Genomic DNA, 23,534 nt, shown 5'->3' on the forward strand with positions numbered 1-23,534 from the left:
AGGACCGAGTTTGCAGATCTATGCTTTAAGGCTTAGTACATAGTCCCCCTATGTCTGTTTCCCAACAATGGGTGAGTGTGAACATATAAATGGTGTCATTTCACCAATGTACTATGCTGAGTCCGCATGCTACTTCTCCTCCAAAAGGTAAGTATAGCTCTCACTTCCGCGTGGAACCACAAGTCTCAGCCAGTCTGCTTGGAATTTTTCCTGTCAGCTGCTTATCTGCGTCACGCTGCTGGATGGCGTCTCCCGGCGCGCTCCTCTCTCAGCAGCTACAACTGTCGCCCCTCCAACTGCTCCCTTTTATTTGGAAATCAACTCTGGGCCCCTCTTTTAAAATGGCCAAATTAGAGGAGGCTCTCACTGGCCACAAAATGGCTGTCATCAGAATAATCACCTGTAAAGTGATCTTTTGGGAAAGTAGCATATTACTTGTGGGTGGGACAGGTGTGTAAGTAATACCTCACAGCCTCAGCAGGGGATCACAGGAGGCCATCTTCTCTAGGCCCCAAATGCCTGGTGTGGGCCCACGTCTGCAATGTTCCAGCAGTAGCAGCACCGTCCTGAGGTGCACAGGAATCCTTGTGCAAAGCCACTGCTAATTCCAGACAGCTGCCTGAGTCCACAATGTGTTCCTGGCTCCCAGCAACCCTCCACCCGTGGCCTGGACTCTGTGCAAAGCAGCCCAAGCCTTCAACCGCCATTCCCAGTCACCAAGGAGACCAGCGCTGTCCTGAAGAAGGCTTTCCGTAGCCCTTCCCATTCTGTGGCAGACGTGGCCCATGCCAGCCACTGCCCAAGTAATGAGGCCAGAAACAAAGCACTTAGCTGCTAAGGGCCTGGGAGAGGGCAGGCTGCAGGGAAAGCTGCCCACCTACCTACCCTAGTGTGATGGCCTTGCTGCTGTAAGGCGCTAGGGGCGAGGCCATCTGTAAAGATATAAGAAAGGGTCTGAGACGCTGCTGCGTAGTAACAGGAATGCCAGACGGAGGCCAGGGTGTGACAGTAGGATTGTGGGGCAATATGGAGGAATACAGGGGGTATAGGAACTTAGGTCATACTTGCCTACCTGACCCTCTCCATGAGGGAGAAAATGCTCTGTTCCTGGACTTTCCTGGTAACCTTTGGTGAAACACCTTTCTTATCAATTAACTAGCTCACCACAGGTGATGGCAATCATACATTACCAGGAAAGTCCAGGAACAGAGCATTTTCTCCCTCATGGAGAGGCCGGGTCAGGTAGGCAAGTATGAGGAAGGTTCCAGAGGCTGCAGCAGCAGTAAGATGTGGCCGGATGATAGGGGAAGAGAGAGGGAGCCTTGTGCTGTGATGCAGGCAGAGTCTGGAGCTGAGTAACAAGCAACGTGCAGCTGGGCTGGGGAGGTGGATCCAGGCTGCTGGTGACAAGTAGAAAAGGAGCAAGTGAGAGCCTTGTCTCTGCCTACGGCCACACCACCCTGAACACGCCCGATCTCGTCTGATCTCGGAAGCTAAGCAGGGTCAGGCCTGGTTAGTACTTGGATGGGAGACCGCCTGGGAATACCAGGTGCTGTAGGCTTTTGCTTTTCTAGGCTGCAACCAGCAGGGGTCGCTCTTGTCAGCTTCTTTTTCTTCTTCATTTTTTCAAATTCAACTTTTTGCTTTCTTTCTTTCTTTCATTCCTCTATGTTCATGCAGAAAACCCGAACCGTTTACCACTCGGCGGCAGCCCCATACTCATCAGGATAATGCATACACCACTACCTTAGCAGCGCCGTACATCCCACCTAGTGTCACCGACACAGTGAAATCACAGCGATGCTGCGCCCAAATTTCCTGCTGCAACAGACAGTGCGCTAAAGGCGTCACCTGGCACACAGGTTATACGGCCACCTCACACACTGGCAAAGTGTCTGCCCTCAAACCCAGTCCACTGCATTGCTGGGCACCTTATCATCCAGATATCAGGTCAGTCCTAAACATCTGGACCATAACCAACGTCATAGTGAATCCTGCATGTATGCACTTTTTATTCAGTACCCGGACATGCAGCAGACACGGGAACTGGATGCAGTGCAATATGTACTAAGCCTCGGAGAGAGATAAAGTGGATGGAGGTAAAGAACCAGCCAACCAGCTCCTAACTGTCATTATTCAAACACAGCCTGTAACATGGCAGTTAGGAGCTGATTGGCTGTTACTTTACCTCTGGCCACTTTATCTCTCTTTAAGGCATAGGTCTGCAAACTCGGTCCTCATTACCCCCTCACAGTGCATGTTTTGCAGGTCTCCTCACAGAATCACAAGTGAAATAATGAACTCAGCCTGCGGACCTTTTCAAATGTGTCTGTGAGTAATTAATCCACCTGTGCACCTGCTGGGTTACCTGCAAAACATGCACTGTGCGGGGGTAATAAGGACCGAGTTTGCAGATCTATGCTTTAAGGCTTAGTACATAGTCCCCCTATGTCTGTTTCCCAACAATGGGTGAGTGTGAACATATAAATGGTGTCATTTCACCAATGTACTATGCTGAGTCCGCATGCTACTTCTCCTCCAAAAGGTAAGTATAGCTCTCACTTCCGCGTGGAACCACAAGTCTCAGCCAGTCTGCTTGGAATTTTTCCTGTCAGCTGCTTATCTGCGTCACGCTGCTGGATGGCGTCTCCCGGCGCGCTCCTCTCTCAGCAGCTACAACTGTCGCCCCTCCAACTGCTCCCTTTTATTTGGAAATCAACTCTGGGCCCCTCTTTTAAAATGGCCAAATTAGAGGAGGCTCTCACTGGCCACAAAATGGCTGTCATCAGAATAATCACCTGTAAAGTGATCTTTTGGGAAAGTAGCATATTACTTGTGGGTGGGACAGGTGTGTAAGTAATACCTCACAGCCTCAGCAGGGGATCACAGGAGGCCATCTTCTCTAGGCCCCAATGCCTGGTGTGGGCCCACGTCTGCAATGTTCCAGCAGTAGCAGCACCGTCCTGAGGTGCACAGGAATCCTTGTGCAAAGCCACTGCTAATTCCAGACAGCTGCCTGAGTCCACAATGTGTTCCTGGCTCCCAGCAACCCTCCACCCGTGGCCTGGACTCTGTGCAAAGCAGCCCAAGCCTTCAACCGCCATTCCCAGTCACCAAGGAGACCAGCGCTGTCCTGAAGAAGGCTTTCCGTAGCCCTTCCCATTCTGTGGCAGACGTGGCCCATGCCAGCCACTGCCCAAGTAATGAGGCCAGAAACAAAGCACTTAGCTGCTAAGGGCCTGGGAGAGGGCAGGCTGCAGGGAAAGCTGCCCACCTACCTACCCTAGTGTGATGGCCTTGCTGCTGTAAGGCGCTAGGGGCGAGGCCATCTGTAAAGATATAAGAAAGGGTCTGAGACGCTGCTGCGTAGTAACAGGAATGCCAGACGGAGGCCAGGGTGTGACAGTAGGATTGTGGGGCAATATGGAGGAATACAGGGGGTATAGGAACTTAGGTCATACTTGCCTACCTGACCCTCTCCATGAGGGAGAAAATGCTCTGTTCCTGGACTTTCCTGGTAACCTTTGGTGAAACACCTTTCTTATCAATTAACTAGCTCACCACAGGTGATGGCAATCATACATTACCAGGAAAGTCCAGGAACAGAGCATTTTCTCCCTCATGGAGAGGCCGGGTCAGGTAGGCAAGTATGAGGAAGGTTCCAGAGGCTGCAGCAGCAGTAAGATGTGGCCGGATGATAGGGGAAGAGAGAGGGAGCCTTGTGCTGTGATGCAGGCAGAGTCTGGAGCTGAGTAACAAGCAACGTGCAGCTGGGCTGGGGAGGTGGATCCAGGCTGCTGGTGACAAGTAGAAAAGGAGCAAGTGAGAGCCTTGTCTCTGCCTACGGCCACACCACCCTGAACACGCCCGATCTCGTCTGATCTCGGAAGCTAAGCAGGGTCAGGCCTGGTTAGTACTTGGATGGGAGACCGCCTGGGAATACCAGGTGCTGTAGGCTTTTGCTTTTCTAGGCTGCAACCAGCAGGGGTCGCTCTTGTCAGCTTCTTTTTCTTCTTCATTTTTTCAAATTCAACTTTTTGCTTTCTTTCTTTCTTTCTTTCATTCCTCTATGTTCATGCAGAAAACCCGAACCGTTTACCACTCGGCGGCAGCCCCATACTCATCAGGATAATGCATACACCACTACGTTAGCAGCGCCGTACATCCCACCTAGTGTCACCGACACAGTGAAATCACAGCGATGCTGCGCCCAAATTTCCTGCTGCAACAGACAGTGCGCTAAAGGCGTCACCTGGCACACAGGTTATACGGCCACCTCACACACTGGCAAAGTGTCTGCCCTCAAACCCAGTCCACTGCATTGCTGGGCACCTTATCATCCAGATATCAGGTCAGTCCTAAACATCTGGACCCTAACCAACGTCATAGTGAATCCTGCATGTATGCACTTTTTATTCAGTACCCGGACAGGCAGCAGACACGGGAACTGGATGCAGTGCAATATGTACTAAGCCTCGGAGAGAGATAAAGTGGATGGAGGTAAAGAACCAGCCAACCAGCTCCTAACTGTCATTATTCAAACACAGCCTGTAACATGGCAGTTAGGAGCTGATTGGCTGTTACTTTACCTCTGGCCACTTTATCTCTCTTTAAGGCATAGGTCTGCAAACTCGGTCCTCATTACCCCCTCACAGTGCATGTTTTGCAGGTCTCCTCACAGAATCACAAGTGAAATAATGAACTCCGCCTGCGGACCTTTTCAAATGTGTCTGTGAGTAATTAATCCACCTGTGCACCTGCTGGGTTACCTGCAAAACATGCACTGTGTGGGGGTAATAAGGACCGAGTTTGCAGATCTATGCTTTAAGGCTTAGTACATAGTCCCCCTATGTCTGTTTCCCAACAATGGATGAGTGTGAACATATAAATGGTGTCATTTCACCAATGTACTATGCTGAGTCCGCATGCTACTTCTCCTCCAAAAGGTAAGTATAGCTCTCACTTCCGCGTGGAACCACAAGTCTCAGCCAGTCTGCTTGGAATTCTTCCTGTCAGCTGCTTATCTGCGTCACACTGCTGGATGGCGTCTCCCGGCGCTCCTCTCTCAGCAGCTATAACTGTCGCCCCTCCAACTGCTCCCTTTTATTTGGAAATCAACTCTGGGCCCCTCTTTTAAAATGGCCAAATTAGAGGAGGCTCTCACTGGCCACAAAATGGCTGTCATCAGAATAATCACCTGTAAAGTGATCTTTTGGGAAAGTAGCATATTACTTGTGGGTGGGACAGGTGTGTAAGTAATACCTCACAGCCTCAGCAGGGGATCACAGGAGGCCATCTTCTCTAGGCCCCAAATGCCTGGTGTGGGCCCACGTCTGCAATGTTCCAGCAGTAGCAGCACCGTCCTGAGGTGCACAGGAATCCTTGTGCAAAGCCACTGCTAATTCCAGACAGCTGCCTGAGTCCACAATGTGTTCCTGGCTCCCAGCAACCCTCCACCAATGGCCTGGACTCTGTGCAAAGCAGCCCAAGCCTTCAACCGCCATTCCCAGTCACCAAGGAGACCAGCGCTGTCCTGAAGAAGGCTTTCCGTAGCCCTTCCCATTCTGTGGCAGACGTGGCCCATGCCAGCCACTGCCCAAGTAATGAGGCCAGAAACAAAGCACTTAGCTGCTAAGGGCCTGGGAGAGGGCAGGCTGCAGGGAAAGCTGCCCACCTACCTACCCTAGTGTGATGGCCTTGATGCTGTAAGGCGCTAGGGGCGAGGCCATCTGTAAAGATATAAGAAAGGGTCTGAGACGCTGCTGCGTAGTAACAGGAATGCCAGACGGAGGCCAGGGTGTGACAGTAGGATTGTGGGGCAATAAGGAGGAATACAGGGGGTATAGGAACTTAGGTCATACTTGCCTACCTGACCCTCTCCATGAGGGAGAAAATGCTCTGTTCCTGGACTTTCCTGGTAACCTTTGGTGAAACACCTTTCTTATCCATTAACTAGCTCACCACAGGTGATGGCAATCATACATTACCAGGAAAGTCCAGGAACAGAGCATTTTCTCCCTCATGGAGAGGCCGGGTCAGGTAGGCAAGTATGAGGAAGGTTCCAGAGGCTGCAGCAGCAGCAGTAAGATGTGGCCGGATGATAGGGGAAGAGAGAGGGAGCCTTGTGCTGTGATGCAGGCAGAGTCTGGAGCTGAGTAACAAGCAACGTGCAGCTGGGCTGGGGAGGTGGATCCAGGCTGCTGGTGACAAGTAGAAAAGGAGCAAGTGAGAGCCTTGTCTCTGCCTACGGCCACACCACCCTGAACACGCCCGATCTCGTCTGATCTCGGAAGCTAAGCAGGGTCAGGCCTGGTTAGTACTTGGATGGGAGACCGCCTGGGAATACCAGGTGCTGTAGGCTTTTGCTTTTCTAGGCTGCAACCAGCAGGGGTCGCTCTTGTCAGCTTCTTTTTCTTCTTCATTTTTTCAAATTCAACTTTTTGCTTTCTTTCTTTCTTTCATTCCTCTATGTTCATGCAGAAAACCCGAACCGTTTACCACTCGGCGGCAGCCCCATACTCATCAGGATAATGCATACACCACTACGTTAGCAGCGCCGTACATCCCACCTAGTGTCACCGACACAGTGAAATCACAGCGATGCTGCGCCCAAATTTCCTGCTGCAACAGACAGTGCGCTAAAGGCGTCACCTGGCACACAGGTTATACGGCCACCTCACACACTGGCAAAGTGTCTGCCCTCAAACCCAGTCCACTGCATTGCTGGGCACCTTATCATCCAGATATCAGGTCAGTCCTAAACATCTGGACCATAACCAACGTCATAGTGAATCCTGCATGTATGCACTTTTTATTCAGTACCCGGACATGCAGCAGACACGGGAACTGGATGCAGTGCAATATGTACTAAGCCTCGGAGAGAGATAAAGTGGATGGAGGTAAAGAACCAGCCAACCAGCTCCTAACTGTCATTATTCAAACACAGCCTGTAACATGGCAGTTAGGAGCTGATTGGCTGTTACTTTACCTCTGGCCACTTTATCTCTCTTTAAGGCATAGGTCTGCAAACTCGGTCCTCATTACCCCCTCACAGTGCATGTTTTGCAGGTCTCCTCACAGAATCACAAGTGAAATAATGAACTCCGCCTGCGGACCTTTTCAAATGTGTCTGTGAGTAATTAATCCACCTGTGCACCTGCTGGGTTACCTGCAAAACATGCACTGTGTGGGGGTAATAAGGACCGAGTTTGCAGATCTATGCTTTAAGGCTTAGTACATAGTCCCCCTATGTCTGTTTCCCAACAATGGATGAGTGTGAACATATAAATGGTGTCCTTTCACCAATGTACTATGCTGAGTCCGCATGCTACTTCTCCTCCAAAAGGTAAGTATAGCTCTCACTTCCGCGTGGAACCACAAGTCTCAGCCAGTCTGCTTGGAATTTTTCCTGTCAGCTGCTTATCTGCGTCACACTGCTGGATGGCGTCTCCCGGCGCTCCTCTCTCAGCAGCTACAACTGTCGCCCCTCCAACTGCTCCCTTTTATTTGGAAATCAACTCTGGGCCCCTCTTTTAAAATGGCCAAATTAGAGGAGGCTCTCACTGGCCACAAAATGGCTGTCATCAGAATCACCTGTAAAGTGATCTTTTGGGAAAGTAGCATATTACTTGTGGGTGGGACAGGTGTGTAAGTAATACCTCACAGCCTCAGCAGGGGATCACAGGAGGCCATCTTCTCTAGGCCCCAATGCCTGGTGTGGGCCCACGTCTGCAATGTTCCAGCAGTAGCAGCACCGTCCTGAGGTGCACAGGAATCCTTGTGCAAAGCCACTGCTAATTCCAGACAGCTGCCTGAGTCCACAATGTGTTCCTGGCTCCCAGCAACCCTCCACCCGTGGCCTGGACTCTGTGCAAAGCAGCCCAAGCCTTCAACCGCCATTCCCAGTCACCAAGTAGACCAGCGCTGTCCTGAAGAAGGCTTTCCGTAGCCCTTCCCATTCTGTGGCAGACGTGGCCCATGCCAGCCACTGCCCAAGTAATGAGGCCAGAAACAAAGCACTTAGCTGCTAAGGGCCTGGGAGAGGGCAGGCTGCAGGGAAAGCTGCCCACCTACCCACCCTAGTGTGATGGCCTTGCTGCTGTAAGGCGCTAGGGGCGAGGCCATCTGTAAAGATATAAGAAAGGGTCTGAGACGCTGCTGCGTAGTAACAGGAATGCCAGACGGAGGCCAGGGTGTGACAGTAGGACTGTGGGGCAATAAGGAGGAATACAGGGGGTATAGGAACTTAGGTCATACTTGCCTACCTGACCCTCTCCATGAGGGAGAAAATGCTCTGTTCCTGGACTTTCCTGGTAACCTTTGGTGAAACACCTTTCTTATCAATTAACTAGCTCACCACAGGTGATGGCAATCATACATTACCAGGAAAGTCCAGGAACAGAGCATTTTCTCCCTCATGGAGAGGCCGGGTCAGGTAGGCAAGTATGAGGAAGGTTCCAGAGGCTGCAGCAGCAGTAAGATGTGGCCGGATGATAGGGGAAGAGAGAGGGAGCCTTGTGCTGTGATGCAGGCAGAGTCTGGAGCTGAGTAACAAGCAACGTGCAGCTGGGCTGGGGAGGTGGATCCAGGCTGCTGGTGACAAGTAGAAAAGGAGCAAGTGAGAGCCTTGTCTCTGCCTACGGCCACACCACCCTGAACACGCCCGATCTCGTCTGATCTCGGAAGCTAAGCAGGGTCAGGCCTGGTTAGTACTTGGATGGGAGACCGCCTGGGAATACCAGGTGCTGTAGGCTTTTGCTTTTCTAGGCTGCAACCAGCAGGGGTCGCTCTTGTCAGCTTCTTTTTCTTCTTCATTTTTTCAAATTAAACTTTTTGCTTTCTTTCTTTCTTTCTTTCATTCCTCTATGTTCATGCAGAAAACCCGAACCGTTTACCACTCGGCGGCAGCCCCATACTCATCAGGATAATGCATACACCACTACGTTAGCAGCGCCGTACATCCCACCTAGTGTCACCGACACAGTGAAATCACAGCGATGCTGCGCCCAAATTTCCTGCTGCAACAGACAGTGCGCTAAAGGCGTCACCTGGCACACAGGTTATACGGCCACCTCACACACTGGCAAAGTGTCTGCCCTCAAACCCAGTCCACTGCATTGCTGGGCACCTTATCATCCAGATATCAGGTCAGTCCTAAACATCTGGACCATAACCAACGTCATAGTGAATCCTGCATGTATGCACTTTTTATTCAGTACCCGGACATGCAGCAGACACGGGAACTGGATGCAGTGCAGTATGTACTAAGCCTCGGAGAGAGATAAAGTGGATGGAGGTAAAGAACCAGCCAACCAGCTCCTAACTGTCATTATTCAAACACAGCCTGTAACATGGCAGTTAGGAGCTGATTGGCTGTTACTTTACCTCTGGCCACTTTATCTCTCTTTAAGGCATAGGTCTGCAAACTCGGTCCTCATTACCCCCACACAGTGCATGTTTTGCAGGTCTCCTCACAGAATCACAAGTGAAATAATGAACTCCGCCTGCGGACCTTTTCAAATGTGTCTGTGAGTAATTAATCCACCTGTGCACCTGCTGGGTTACCTGCAAAACGTGCACTGTGCGGGGGTAATAAGGACCGAGTTTGCAGATCTATGCTTTAATGCTTAGTACATAGTCCCCCTATGTCTGTTTCCCAACAATGGATGAGTGTGAACATATAAATGGTGTCATTTCACCAATGTACTATGCTGAGTCCGCATGCTGCTACTTCTCCTCCAAAAGGTAAGTATAGCTCTCACTTCCGCGTGGAACCACAAGTCTCAGCCAGTCTGCTTGGAATTTTTCCTGTCAGCTGCTTATCTGCGTCACACTGCTGGATGGCGTCTCCCGGCGCTCCTCTCTCAGCAGCTACAACTGTCGCCCCTCCAACTGCTCCCTTTTATTTGGAAATCAACTCTGGGCCCCTCTTTTAAAATGGCCAAATTAGAGGAGGCTCTCACTGGCCACAAAATGGCTGTCATCAGAATAATCACCTGTAAAGTGATCTTTTGGGAAAGTAGCATATTACTTGTGGGTGGGACAGGTGTGTAAGTAATACCTCACAGCCTCAGCAGGGGATCACAGGAGGCCATCTTCTCTAGGCCCCAATGCCTGGTGTGGGCCCACGTCTGCAATGTTCCAGCAGTAGCAGCACCGTCCTGAGGTGCACAGGAATCCTTGTGCCAAGCCACTGCTAATTCCAGACAGCTGCCTGAGTCCACAATGTGTTCCTGGCTCCCAGCAACCCTCCACCCATGGCCTGGACTCTGTGCAAAGCAGCCCAAGCCTTCAACCGCCATTCCCAGTCACCAAGGAGACCAGCGCTGTCCTGAAGAAGGCTTTCCGTAGCCCTTCCCATTCTGTGGCAGACGTGGCCCACGCCAGCCACTGCCCAAGTAATGAGGCCAGAAACAAAGCACTTACCTGCTAAGGGCCTGGGAGAGGGCAGGCTGCAGGGAAAGCTGCCCACCTACCCACCCTAGTGTGATGGCCTTGCTGCTGTAAGGCGCTAGGGGCGAGGCCATCTGTAAAGATATAAGAAAGGGTCTGAGACACTGCTGCGTAGTAACAGGAATGCCAGACGGAGGCCAGGGTGTGACAGTAGGATTGTGGGGCAATAAGGAGGAATACAGGGGGTATAGGAAGGTCATACTTGGCTACCTGACCCTCTCCATGAGGGAGAAAATGCTCTGTTCCTGGACTTTCCTGGTAACCTTTGGTGAAACACCTTTCTTATCAATTAACTAGCTCACCACAGGTGATGGCAATCATACATTACCAGGAAAGTCCAGGAACAGAGCATTTTCTCCCTCATGGAGAGGCCGGGTCAGGTAGGCAAGTATGAGGAAGGTTCCAGAGGCTGCAGCAGCAGCAGTAAGATGTGGCCGGATGATAGGGGAAGAGAGAGGGAGCCTTGTGCTGTGATGCAGGCAGAGTCTGGAGCTGAGTAACAAGCAACGTGCAGCTGGGCTGGGGAGGTGGATCCAGGCTGCTGGTGACAAGTAGAAAAGGAGCAAGTGAGAGCCTTGTCTCTGCCTACGGCCACACCACCCTGAACACGCCCGATCTCATCTGATCTCGGAAGCTAAGCAGGGTCAGGCCTGGTTAGTACTTGGATGGGAGACCGCCTGGGAATACCAGGTGCTGTAGGCTTTTGCTTTTCTAGGCTGCAACCAGCAGGGGTCGCTCTTGTCAGCTTCTTTTTCTTCTTCATTTTTTCAAATTAAACTTTTTGCTTTCTTTCTTTCTTTCATTCCTCTATGTTCATGCAGAAAACCCGAACCGTTTACCACTCGGCGGCAGCCCCATACTCATCAGGATAATGCATACACCACTACCTTAGCAGCGCCGTACATCCCACCTAGTGTCACCGACACAGTGAAATCACAGCGATGCTGCGCCCAAATTTCCTGCTGCAACAGACAGTGCGCTAAAGGCGTCACCTGGCACACAGGTTATACGGCCACCTCACACACTGGCAAAGTGTCTGCCCTCAAACCCAGTCCACTGCATTGCTGGGCACCTTATCATCCAGATATCAGGTCAGTCCTAAACATCTGGACCATAACCAACGTCATAGTGAATCCTGCATGTATGCACTTTTTATTCAGTACCCGGACATGCAGCAGACACGGGAACTGGATGCAGTGCAATATGTACTAAGCCTCGGAGAGAGATAAAGTGGATGGAGGTAAAGAACCAGCCAACCAGCTCCTAACTGTCATTATTCAAACACAGCCTGTAACATGGCAGTTAGGAGCTGATTGGCTGTTACTTTACCTCTGGCCACTTTATCTCTCTTTAAGGCATAGGTCTGCAAACTCGGTCCTCATTACCCCCTCACAGTGCATGTTTTGCAGGTCTCCTCACAGAATCACAAGTGAAATAATGAACTCAGCCTGCGGACCTTTTCAAATGTGTCTGTGAGTAATTAATCCACCTGTGCACCTGCTGGGTTACCTGCAAAACATGCACTGTGCGGGGGTAATAAGGACCGAGTTTGCAGATCTATGCTTTAAGGCTTAGTACATAGTCCCCCTATGTCTGTTTCCCAACAATGGGTGAGTGTGAACATATAAATGGTGTCATTTCACCAATGTACTATGCTGAGTCCGCATGCTACTTCTCCTCCAAAAGGTAAGTATAGCTCTCACTTCCGCGTGGAACCACAAGTCTCAGCCAGTCTGCTTGGAATTTTTCCTGTCAGCTGCTTATCTGCGTCACGCTGCTGGATGGCGTCTCCCGGCGCGCTCCTCTCTCAGCAGCTACAACTGTCGCCCCTCCAACTGCTCCCTTTTATTTGGAAATCAACTCTGGGCCCCTCTTTTAAAATGGCCAAATTAGAGGAGGCTCTCACTGGCCACAAAATGGCTGTCATCAGAATAATCACCTGTAAAGTGATCTTTTGGGAAAGTAGCATATTACTTGTGGGTGGGACAGGTGTGTAAGTAATACCTCACAGCCTCAGCAGGGGATCACAGGAGGCCATCTTCTCTAGGCCCCAATGCCTGGTGTGGGCCCACGTCTGCAATGTTCCAGCAGTAGCAGCACCGTCCTGAGGTGCACAGGAATCCTTGTGCAAAGCCACTGCTAATTCCAGACAGCTGCCTGAGTCCACAATGTGTTCCTGGCTCCCAGCAACCCTCCACCCGTGGCCTGGACTCTGTGCAAAGCAGCCCAAGCCTTCAACCGCCATTCCCAGTCACCAAGGAGACCAGCGCTGTCCTGAAGAAGGCTTTCCGTAGCCCTTCCCATTCTGTGGCAGACGTGGCCCATGCCAGCCACTGCCCAAGTAATGAGGCCAGAAACAAAGCACTTAGCTGCTAAGGGCCTGGGAGAGGGCAGGCTGCAGGGAAAGCTGCCCACCTACCTACCCTAGTGTGATGGCCTTGCTGCTGTAAGGCGCTAGGGGCGAGGCCATCTGTAAAGATATAAGAAAGGGTCTGAGACGCTGCTGCGTAGTAACAGGAATGCCAGACGGAGGCCAGGGTGTGACAGTAGGATTGTGGGGCAATATGGAGGAATACAGGGGGTATAGGAACTTAGGTCATACTTGCCTACCTGACCCTCTCCATGAGGGAGAAAATGCTCTGTTCCTGGACTTTCCTGGTAACCTTTGGTGAAACACCTTTCTTATCAATTAACTAGCTCACCACAGGTGATGGCAATCATACATTACCAGGAAAGTCCAGGAACAGAGCATTTTCTCCCTCATGGAGAGGCCGGGTCAGGTAGGCAAGTATGAGGAAGGTTCCAGAGGCTGCAGCAGCAGTAAGATGTGGCCGGATGATAGGGGAAGAGAGAGGGAGCCTTGTGCTGTGATGCAGGCAGAGTCTGGAGCTGAGTAACAAGCAACGTGCAGCTGGGCTGGGGAGGTGGATCCAGGCTGCTGGTGACAGGTAGAAAAGGAGCAAGTGAGAGCCTTGTCTCTGCCTACGGCCACACCACCCTGAACACGCCCGATCTCGTCTGATCTCGGAAGCTAAGCAGGGTCAGGCCTGGTTAGTACTTGGATGGGAGACCGCCTGGGAATACCAGGTGCTGTAGGCTTTTGCTTTTCTAGGCTGCAACCAGCAGGGGTCGCTCTTGTCAGCTTCTTTTTCTTCTTCATTTTTTCAAATTCAACTTTTTGCTTTCTTTCTTTCTTTCATTCCTCTATGTTCATGCAGAAAACCCGAACCGTTTACCACTCGGCGGCAGCCCCATACTCATCAGGATAATGCATACACCACTACGTTAGCAGCGCCGTACATCCCACCTAGTGTCACCGACACAGTGAAATCACAGCGATGCTGCGCCCAAATTTCCTGCTGCAACAGACAGTGCGCTAAAGGCGTCACCTGGCACACAGGTTATACGGCCACCTCACACACTGGCAAAGTGTCTGCCCTCAAACCCAGTCCACTGCATTGCTGGGCACCTTATCATCCAGATATCAGGTCAGTCCTAAACATCTGGACCCTAACCAACGTCATAGTGAATCCTGCATGTATGCACTTTTTATTCAGTACCCGGACAGGCAGCAGACACGGGAACTGGATGCAGTGCAATATGTACTAAGCCTCGGAGAGAGATAAAGTGGATGGAGGTAAAGAACCAGCCAACCAGCTCCTAACTGTCATTATTCAAACACAGCCTGTAACATGGCAGTTAGGAGCTGATTGGCTGTTACTTTACCTCTGGCCACTTTATCTCTCTTTAAGGCATAGGTCTGCAAACTCGGTCCTCATTACCCCCTCACAGTGCATGTTTTGCAGGTCTCCTCACAGAATCACAAGTGAAATAATGAACTCCGCCTGCGGACCTTTTCAAATGTGTCTGTGAGTAATTAATCCACCTGTGCACCTGCTGGGTTACCTGCAAAACATGCACTGTGTGGGGGTAATAAGGACCGAGTTTGCAGATCTATGCTTTAAGGCTTAGTACATAGTCCCCCTATGTCTGTTTCCCAACAATGGATGAGTGTGAACATATAAATGGTGTCATTTCACCAATGTACTATGCTGAGTCCGCATGCTACTTCTCCTCCAAAAGGTAAGTATAGCTCTCACTTCCGCGTGGAACCACAAGTCTCAGCCAGTCTGCTTGGAATTTTTCCTGTCAGCTGCTTATCTGCGTCACACTGCTGGATGGCGTCTCCCGGCGCTCCTCTCTCAGCAGCTACAACTGTCGCCCCTCCAACTGCTCCCTTTTATTTGGAAATCAACTCTGGGCCCCTCTTTTAAAATGGCCAAATTAGAGGAGGCTCTCACTGGCCACAAAATGGCTGTCATCAGAATAATCACCTGTAAAGTGATCTTTTGGGAAAGTAGCATATTACTTGTGGGTGGGACAGGTGTGTAAGTAATACCTCACAGCCTCAGCAGGGGATCACAGGAGGCCATCTTCTCTAGGCCCCAATGCCTGGTGTGGGCCCACGTCTGCAAGGTTCCAGCAGTAGCAGCACCGTCCTGAGGTGCACAGGAATCCTTGTGCCAAGCCACTGCTAATTCCAGACAGCTGCCTGAGTCCACAATGTGTTCCTGGCTCCCAGCAATCCTCCACCCATGGCCTGGACTCTGTGCAAAGCAGCCCAAGCCTTCAACCGCCATTCCCAGTCACCAAGGAGACCAGCGCTGTCCTGAAGAAGGCTTTCCGTAGCCCTTCCCATTCTGTGGCAGACGTGGCCCACGCCAGCCACTGCCCAAGTAATGAGGCCAGAAACAAAGCACTTAGCTGCTAAGGGCCTGGGAGAGGGCAGGCTGCAGGGAAAGCTGCGCACCTACCCACCCTAGTGTGATGGCCTTGCTGCTGTAAGGCGCTAGGGGCGAGGCCATCTGTAAAGATATAAGAAAGGGTCTGAGACGCTGCTGCGTAGTAACAGGAATGCCAGACGGAGGCCAGGGTGTGACAGTAGGATTGTGGGGCAATAAGGAGGAATACAGGGGGTATAGGAACTTAGGTCATACTTGCCTACCTGACCCTCTCCATGAGGGAGAAAATGCTCTGTTCCTGGACTTTCCTGGTAACCTTTGGTGAAACACCTTTCTTATCAATTAACTAGCTCACCACAGGTGATGGCAATCATACATTACCAGGAAAGTCCAGGAACAGAGCATTTTCTCCCTCATGGAGAGGCCGGGTCAGGTAGGCAAGTATGAGGAAGGTTCCAGAGGCTGCAGCAGCAGCAGTAAGATGTGGCCGGATGATAGGGGAAGAGAGAGGGAGCCTTGTGCTGTGATGCAGGCAGAGTCTGGAGCTGAGTAACAAGCAACGTGCAGCTGGGCTGGGGAGGTGGATCCAGGCTGCTGGTGACAAGTAGAAAAGGAGCAAGTGAGAGCCTTGTCTCTGCCTACGGCCACACCACCCTGAACACGCCCGATCTCGTCTGATCTCGGAAGCTAAGCAGGGTCAGGCCTGGTTAGTACTTGGATGGGAGACCGCCTGGGAATACCAGGTGCTGTAGGCTTTTGCTTTTCTAGGCTGCAACCAGCAGGGGTCGCTCTTGTCAGCTTCTTTTTCTTCTTCATTTTTTCAAATTAAACTTTTTGCTTTCTTTCTTTCTTTCTTTCATTCCTCTATGTTCATGCAGAAAACCCGAACCGTTTACCACTCGGCGGCAGCCCCATACTCATCAGGATAATGCATACACCACTACGTTAGCAGCGCCGTACATCCCACCTAGTGTCACCGACACAGTGAAATCACAGCGATGCTGCGCCCAAATTTCCTGCTGCAACAGACAGTGCGCTAAAGGCGTCACCTGGCACACAGGTTATACGGCCACCTCACACACTGGCAAAGTGTCTGCCCTCAAACCCAGTCCACTGCATTGCTGGGCACCTTATCATCCAGATATCAGGTCAGTCCTAAACATCTGGACCATAACCAACGTCATAGTGAATCCTGCATGTATGCACTTTTTATTCAGTACCCGGACATGCAGCAGACACGGGAACTGGATGCAGTGCAGTATGTACTAAGCCTCGGAGAGAGATAAAGTGGATGGAGGTAAAGAACCAGCCAACCAGCTCCTAACTGTCATTATTCAAACACAGCCTGTAACATGGCAGTTAGGAGCTGATTGGCTGTTACTTTACCTCTGGCCACTTTATCTCTCTTTAAGGCATAGGTCTGCAAACTCGGTCCTCATTACCCCCACACAGTGCATGTTTTGCAGGTCTCCTCACAGAATCACAAGTGAAATAATGAACTCCGCCTGCGGACCTTTTCAAATGTGTCTGTGAGTAATTAATCCACCTGTGCACCTGCTGGGTTACCTGCAAAACGTGCACTGTGCGGGGGTAATAAGGACCGAGTTTGCAGATCTATGCTTTAATGCTTAGTACATAGTCCCCCTATGTCTGTTTCCCAACAATGGATGAGTGTGAACATATAAATGGTGTCATTTCACCAATGTACTATGCTGAGTCCGCATGCTGCTACTTCTCCTCCAAAAGGTAAGTATAGCTCTCACTTCCGCGTGGAACCACAAGTCTCAGCCAGTCTGCTTGGAATTTTTCCTGTCAGCTGCTTATCTGCGTCACACTGCTGGATGGCGTCTCCCGGCGCTCCTCTCTCAGCAGCTACAACTGTCGCCCCTCCAACTGCTCCCTTTTATTTGGAAATCAACTCTGGGCCCCTCTTTTAAAATGGCCAAATTAGAGGAGGCTCTCACTGGCCACAAAATGGCTGTCATCAGAATAATCACCTGTAAAGTGATCTTTTGGGAAAGTAGCATATTACTTGTGGGTGGGACAGGTGTGTAAGTAATACCTCACAGCCTCAGCAGGGGATCACAGGAGGCCATCTTCTCTAGGCCCCAATGCCTGGTGTGGGCCCACGTCTGCAATGTTCCAGCAGTAGCAGCACCGTCCTGAGGTGCACAGGAATCCTTGTGCCAAGCCACTGCTAATTCCAGACAGCTGCCTGAGTCCACAATGTGTTCCTGGCTCCCAGCAACCCTCCACCCATGGCCTGGACTCTGTGCAAAGCAGCCCAAGCCTTCAACCGCCATTCCCAGTCACCAAGGAGACCAGCGCTGTCCTGAAGAAGGCTTTCCGTAGCCCTTCCCATTCTGTGGCAGACGTGGCCCACGCCAGCCACTGCCCAAGTAATGAGGCCAGAAACAAAGCACTTACCTGCTAAGGGCCTGGGAGAGGGCAGGCTGCAGGGAAAGCTGCCCACCTACCCACCCTAGTGTGATGGCCTTGCTGCTGTAAGGCGCTAGGGGCGAGGCCATCTGTAAAGATATAAGAAAGGGTCTGAGACACTGCTGCGTAGTAACAGGAATGCCAGACGGAGGCCAGGGTGTGACAGTAGGATTGTGGGGCAATAAGGAGGAATACAGGGGGTATAGGAAGGTCATACTTGGCTACCTGACCCTCTCCATGAGGGAGAAAATGCTCTGTTCCTGGACTTTCCTGGTAACCTTTGGTGAAACACCTTTCTTATCAATTAACTAGCTCACCACAGGTGATGGCAATCATACATTACCAGGAAAGTCCAGGAACAGAGCATTTTCTCCCTCATGGAGAGGCCGGGTCAGGTAGGCAAGTATGAGGAAGGTTCCAGAGGCTGCAGCAGCAGCAGTAAGATGTGGCCGGATGATAGGGGAAGAGAGAGGGAGCCTTGTGCTGTGATGCAGGCAGAGTCTGGAGCTGAGTAACAAGCAACGTGCAGCTGGGCTGGGGAGGTGGATCCAGGCTGCTGGTGACAAGTAGAAAAGGAGCAAGTGAGAGCCTTGTCTCTGCCTACGGCCACACCACCCTGAACACGCCCGATCTCATCTGATCTCGGAAGCTAAGCAGGGTCAGGCCTGGTTAGTACTTGGATGGGAGACCGCCTGGGAATACCAGGTGCTGTAGGCTTTTGCTTTTCTAGGCTGCAACCAGCAGGGGTCGCTCTTGTCAGCTTCTTTTTCTTCTTCATTTTTTCAAATTAAACTTTTTGCTTTCTTTCTTTCTTTCATTCCTCTATGTTCATGCAGAAAACCCGAACCGTTTACCACTCGGCGGCAGCCCCATACTCATCAGGATAATGCATACACCACTACCTTAGCAGCGCCGTACATCCCACCTAGTGTCACCGACACAGTGAAATCACAGCGATGCTGCGCCCAAATTTCCTGCTGCAACAGACAGTGCGCTAAAGGCGTCACCTGGCACACAGGTTATACGGCCACCTCACACACTGGCAAAGTGTCTGCCCTCAAACCCAGTCCACTGCATTGCTGGGCACCTTATCATCCAGATATCAGGTCAGTCCTAAACATCTGGACCATAACCAACGTCATAGTGAATCCTGCATGTATGCACTTTTTATTCAGTACCCGGACATGCAGCAGACACGGGAACTGGATGCAGTGCAATATGTACTAAGCCTCGGAGAGAGATAAAGTGGATGGAGGTAAAGAACCAGCCAACCAGCTCCTAACTGTCATTATTCAAACACAGCCTGTAACATGGCAGTTAGGAGCTGATTGGCTGTTACTTTACCTCTGGCCACTTTATCTCTCTTTAAGGCATAGGTCTGCAAACTCGGTCCTCATTACCCCCTCACAGTGCATGTTTTGCAGGTCTCCTCACAGAATCACAAGTGAAATAATGAACTCAGCCTGCGGACCTTTTCAAATGTGTCTGTGAGTAATTAATCCACCTGTGCACCTGCTGGGTTACCTGCAAAACATGCACTGTGCGGGGGTAATAAGGACCGAGTTTGCAGATCTATGCTTTAAGGCTTAGTACATAGTCCCCCTATGTCTGTTTCCCAACAATGGGTGAGTGTGAACATATAAATGGTGTCATTTCACCAATGTACTATGCTGAGTCCGCATGCTACTTCTCCTCCAAAAGGTAAGTATAGCTCTCACTTCCGCGTGGAACCACAAGTCTCAGCCAGTCTGCTTGGAATTTTTCCTGTCAGCTGCTTATCTGCGTCACGCTGCTGGATGGCGTCTCCCGGCGCGCTCCTCTCTCAGCAGCTACAACTGTCGCCCCTCCAACTGCTCCCTTTTATTTGGAAATCAACTCTGGGCCCCTCTTTTAAAATGGCCAAATTAGAGGAGGCTCTCACTGGCCACAAAATGGCTGTCATCAGAATAATCACCTGTAAAGTGATCTTTTGGGAAAGTAGCATATTACTTGTGGGTGGGACAGGTGTGTAAGTAATACCTCACAGCCTCAGCAGGGGATCACAGGAGGCCATCTTCTCTAGGCCCCAATGCCTGGTGTGGGCCCACGTCTGCAATGTTCCAGCAGTAGCAGCACCGTCCTGAGGTGCACAGGAATCCTTGTGCAAAGCCACTGCTAATTCCAGACAGCTGCCTGAGTCCACAATGTGTTCCTGGCTCCCAGCAACCCTCCACCCGTGGCCTGGACTCTGTGCAAAGCAGCCCAAGCCTTCAACCGCCATTCCCAGTCACCAAGGAGACCAGCGCTGTCCTGAAGAAGGCTTTCCGTAGCCCTTCCCATTCTGTGGCAGACGTGGCCCATGCCAGCCACTGCCCAAGTAATGAGGCCAGAAACAAAGCACTTAGCTGCTAAGGGCCTGGGAGAGGGCAGGCTGCAGGGAAAGCTGGCCACCTACCTACCCTAGTGTGATGGCCTTGCTGCTGTAAGGCGCTAGGGGCGAGGCCATCTGTAAAGATATAAGAAAGGGTCTGAGACGCTGCTGCGTAGTAACAGGAATGCCAGACGGAGGCCAGGGTGTGACAGTAGGATTGTGGGGCAATATGGAGGAATACAGGGGGTATAGGAACTTAGGTCATACTTGCCTACCTGACCCTCTCCATGAGGGAGAAAATGCTCTGTTCCTGGACTTTCCTGGTAACCTTTGGTGAAACACCTTTCTTATCAATTAACTAGCTCACCACAGGTGATGGCAATCATACATTACCAGGAAAGTCCAGGAACAGAGCATTTTCTCCCTCATGGAGAGGCCGGGTCAGGTAGGCAAGTATGAGGAAGGTTCCAGAGGCTGCAGCAGCAGTAAGATGTGGCCGGATGATAGGGGAAGAGAGAGGGAGCCTTGTGCTGTGATGCAGGCAGAGTCTGGAGCTGAGTAACAAGCAACGTGCAGCTGGGCTGGGGAGGTGGATCCAGGCTGCTGGTGACAGGTAGAAAAGGAGCAAGTGAGAGCCTTGTCTCTGCCTACGGCCACACCACCCTGAACACGCCCGATCTCGTCTGATCTCGGAAGCTAAGCAGGGTCAGGCCTGGTTAGTACTTGGATGGGAGACCGCCTGGGAATACCAGGTGCTGTAGGCTTTTGCTTTTCTAGGCTGCAACCAGCAGGGGTCGCTCTTGTCAGCTTCTTTTTCTTCTTCATTTTTTCAAATTCAACTTTTTGCTTTCTTTCTTTCTTTCATTCCTCTATTAAATATGGTTGAAGGCTGCGCTCACATTGGGGGATGGTGGCTGAGTGTGCAGCTGACCTGGAGGTGTCCCACCTCCTGTTACAATTGCGTATTTCGTGGTGGTCAGCGCGCTCTAAAGGGTGTGCGAGGGATTGGATTGATTGGAGAGGTGGATGGTGGTGTGTGAAGTGATGTGTTCTCTGTGTATCTATTTGTAGGGGATGTGGTAATGATCACTCGATGTAAATGAAATATAGGATTTTATTTGGATGTAATAGGATTAATATTCCATAGTCAATAATGAATGTCCCAGGTTGGTTCACCACTTATCAGGTGTGTCTTGCAGACTACCCTTTCTCTGAGTATACCCTCCTATTGGTATACTGATGGAGCTACAGCTCAGGTAAATGTTAGGTATGCCCTAGGGGCCACCTTTACCATAGGTGTGGATGGTCCTATGTATCCTCTGATGCTGTGTCTATTGTTAGGTTTGTGGTTAAGTTTATGGTGTGACTAGTGCGGCGTCCCGCCTGTCAGACCCTTCCGTGTGTGGCAACGAGTGGCGTGGTCATATACTGTGTAATGAAACTTACCGCCGGGGGCAGGTGCTACCTGCCGCCGGTGACCAGTTCTTAGCCGTCCTCAAGCCTGTGTTCCTCGATGTATCCTCTCTGGGTGTCCTCCGTGTCTCAGAAGCCGCGCACCTTGTCTGTAAATGCCGGTCTCCTAAACTCCCGTCCCGTCCTCTGACTTCCTGGTTCGCGCGTCACGTGCCGGGTCACGTGAGCGCGATGTGTGCGGAAGCGTCTCCTTCTCCAGCCGGAGAGAGGAGAATGTATGTGGCAATGTCGGTAGTAAAGTCTGTGGGTCCCAACGCGTTTCAGCACTGATGCCTTTTTCTAGGGTTACCCATATGGTGTTCAGTGGCTTATTTATGCTGTGATCGCTTTCCTGATTGGTCCTTCCTCGGTGTCCCAATCTCTATTCTGATTGGGAGGCGGACATGTCAATCATCCAGATTAGGTGTCAGTGATTGGATGTGTGACTGTTTTGATTGTGTACATGAATTGGGTGTTAATCGGATATCCTTTACATAGGAAACCTTGTATTTATGTTGATGTGTGTTAACCTGCATGGTGGAAGAAGGTTGTGTACCAAAAAATGTACTGTTGGAGGGGAGATACTGAATGTTTTTTGTTGTGATATAAAGAAATTGTCACCGTTAGTGATACTGTGAATATTTTCTATATTGTGATAGAAGGAATTGTCACAGTTAATGGTACTGTGAACATGAATGGATATTTGTTAATATAATGCATGTGTGTTGTTATTGTGTGGTCGTAATTGTCACAGTTAATGGTACTGTGAACATGGTTGGATATTTGTTAATATATTGCATGTGTGTTGTTATTGTGTGGCCGTATATGTCCTTTACTGATGATTGCGGACCAGGGTGATATGGTGGTATGTGTCGATGACTGGCCCATATTGGGGAGGGAAGTGGTGCAGAAGGTCTCAAATGGGGGGATGTGGGATCAGCTTGTACTAAATGGCTGTTGCTGATTCTAGTAAATTGTTCTGGTGCGTGTATTGTATGCTGCACCAAAAGTGTCAGCAGTACCTAGCTAGATTTTGTTAATATGGGAGTTTAGGAGACCGGCATTTACAGACAAGGTGCGCGGCTTCTGAGACACGGAGGACACCCAGAGAGGATACATCGAGGAACCTTCATTCCTCTATGTTCATGCAGAAAACCCGAACCGTTTACCACTCGGCGGCAGCCCCATACTCATCAGGATAATGCATACACCACTACGTTAGCAGCGCCGTACATCCCACCTAGTGTCACCGACACAGTGAAATCACAGCGATGCTGCGCCCAAATTTCCTGCTGCAACAGACAGTGCGCTAAAGGCGTCACCTGGCACACAGGTTATACGGCCACCTCACACACTGGCAAAGTGTCTGCCCTCAAACCCAGTCCACTGCATTGCTGGGCACCTTATCATCCAGATATCAGGTCAGTCCTAAACATCTGGACCCTAACCAACGTCATAGTGAATCCTGCATGTATGCACTTTTTATTCAGTACCCGGACAGGCAGCAGACACGGGAACTGGATGCAGTGCAATATGTACTAAGCCTCGGAGAGAGATAAAGTGGATGGAGGTAAAGAACCAGCCAACCAGCTCCTAACTGTCATTATTCAAACACAGCCTGTAACATGGCAGTTAGGAGCTGATTGGCTGTTACTTTACCTCTGGCCACTTTATCTCTCTTTAAGGCATAGGTCTGCAAACTCGGTCCTCATTACCCCCTCACAGTGCATGTTTTGCAGGTCTCCTCACAGAATCACAAGTGAAATAATGAACTCCGCCTGCGGACCTTTTCAAATGTGTCTGTGAGTAATTAATCCACCTGTGCACCTGCTGGGTTACCTGCAAAACATGCACTGTGTGGGGGTAATAAGGACCGAGTTTGCAGATCTATGCTTTAAGGCTTAGTACATAGTCCCCCTATGTCTGTTTCCCAACAATGGATGAGTGTGAACATATAAATGGTGTCATTTCACCAATGTACTATGCTGAGTCCGCATGCTACTTCTCCTCCAAAAGGTAAGTATAGCTCTCACTTCCGCGTGGAACCACAAGTCTCAGCCAGTCTGCTTGGAATTTTTCCTGTCAGCTGCTTATCTGCG

The 23,534-nt window shown here is 50.7% G+C and overlaps 9 non-coding genes across 9 annotated transcripts; all 9 read left to right on the plus strand.

Annotated features, from left to right (window-relative positions):
- The first annotated feature begins 1,442 nt into the window (after positions 1-1,442).
- Positions 1,443-1,561, plus strand: LOC134931481 (5S ribosomal RNA). Its single transcript, XR_010179151.1, has one exon. It is a non-coding gene; the product is annotated as a 5S ribosomal RNA (ribosomal RNA).
- Positions 1,562-3,839: 2,278 nt separating this feature from the next.
- On the plus strand, positions 3,840-3,958 carry LOC134931596 (5S ribosomal RNA). The gene has a single exon (XR_010179162.1). It is a non-coding gene; the product is annotated as a 5S ribosomal RNA (ribosomal RNA).
- A 2,284-nt stretch (positions 3,959-6,242) lies between these two features.
- Positions 6,243-6,361, plus strand: LOC134929768 (5S ribosomal RNA). Its single transcript, XR_010178634.1, has one exon. It is a non-coding gene; the product is annotated as a 5S ribosomal RNA (ribosomal RNA).
- Positions 6,362-8,634: 2,273 nt separating this feature from the next.
- On the plus strand, positions 8,635-8,753 carry LOC134929882 (5S ribosomal RNA). Its single transcript, XR_010178645.1, has one exon. It is a non-coding gene; the product is annotated as a 5S ribosomal RNA (ribosomal RNA).
- Positions 8,754-11,035: 2,282 nt separating this feature from the next.
- On the plus strand, positions 11,036-11,154 carry LOC134929709 (5S ribosomal RNA). Its single transcript, XR_010178626.1, has one exon. It is a non-coding gene; the product is annotated as a 5S ribosomal RNA (ribosomal RNA).
- Positions 11,155-13,432: 2,278 nt separating this feature from the next.
- LOC134929998 (5S ribosomal RNA) lies at positions 13,433-13,551 on the plus strand. The gene has a single exon (XR_010178657.1). It is a non-coding gene; the product is annotated as a 5S ribosomal RNA (ribosomal RNA).
- Positions 13,552-15,830: 2,279 nt separating this feature from the next.
- LOC134930113 (5S ribosomal RNA) lies at positions 15,831-15,949 on the plus strand. The gene has a single exon (XR_010178668.1). It is a non-coding gene; the product is annotated as a 5S ribosomal RNA (ribosomal RNA).
- Positions 15,950-18,231: 2,282 nt separating this feature from the next.
- Positions 18,232-18,350, plus strand: LOC134930695 (5S ribosomal RNA). Its single transcript, XR_010178686.1, has one exon. It is a non-coding gene; the product is annotated as a 5S ribosomal RNA (ribosomal RNA).
- A 2,278-nt stretch (positions 18,351-20,628) lies between these two features.
- On the plus strand, positions 20,629-20,747 carry LOC134930230 (5S ribosomal RNA). Its single transcript, XR_010178675.1, has one exon. It is a non-coding gene; the product is annotated as a 5S ribosomal RNA (ribosomal RNA).
- Positions 20,748-23,534: the final 2,787 nt, after the last annotated feature.

The sequence above is a fragment of the Pseudophryne corroboree genome, chromosome 5 (genome assembly GCF_028390025.1).
Source record: "Pseudophryne corroboree isolate aPseCor3 chromosome 5, aPseCor3.hap2, whole genome shotgun sequence".
Lineage (NCBI taxonomy): Eukaryota > Metazoa > Chordata > Amphibia > Anura > Myobatrachidae > Pseudophryne > Pseudophryne corroboree.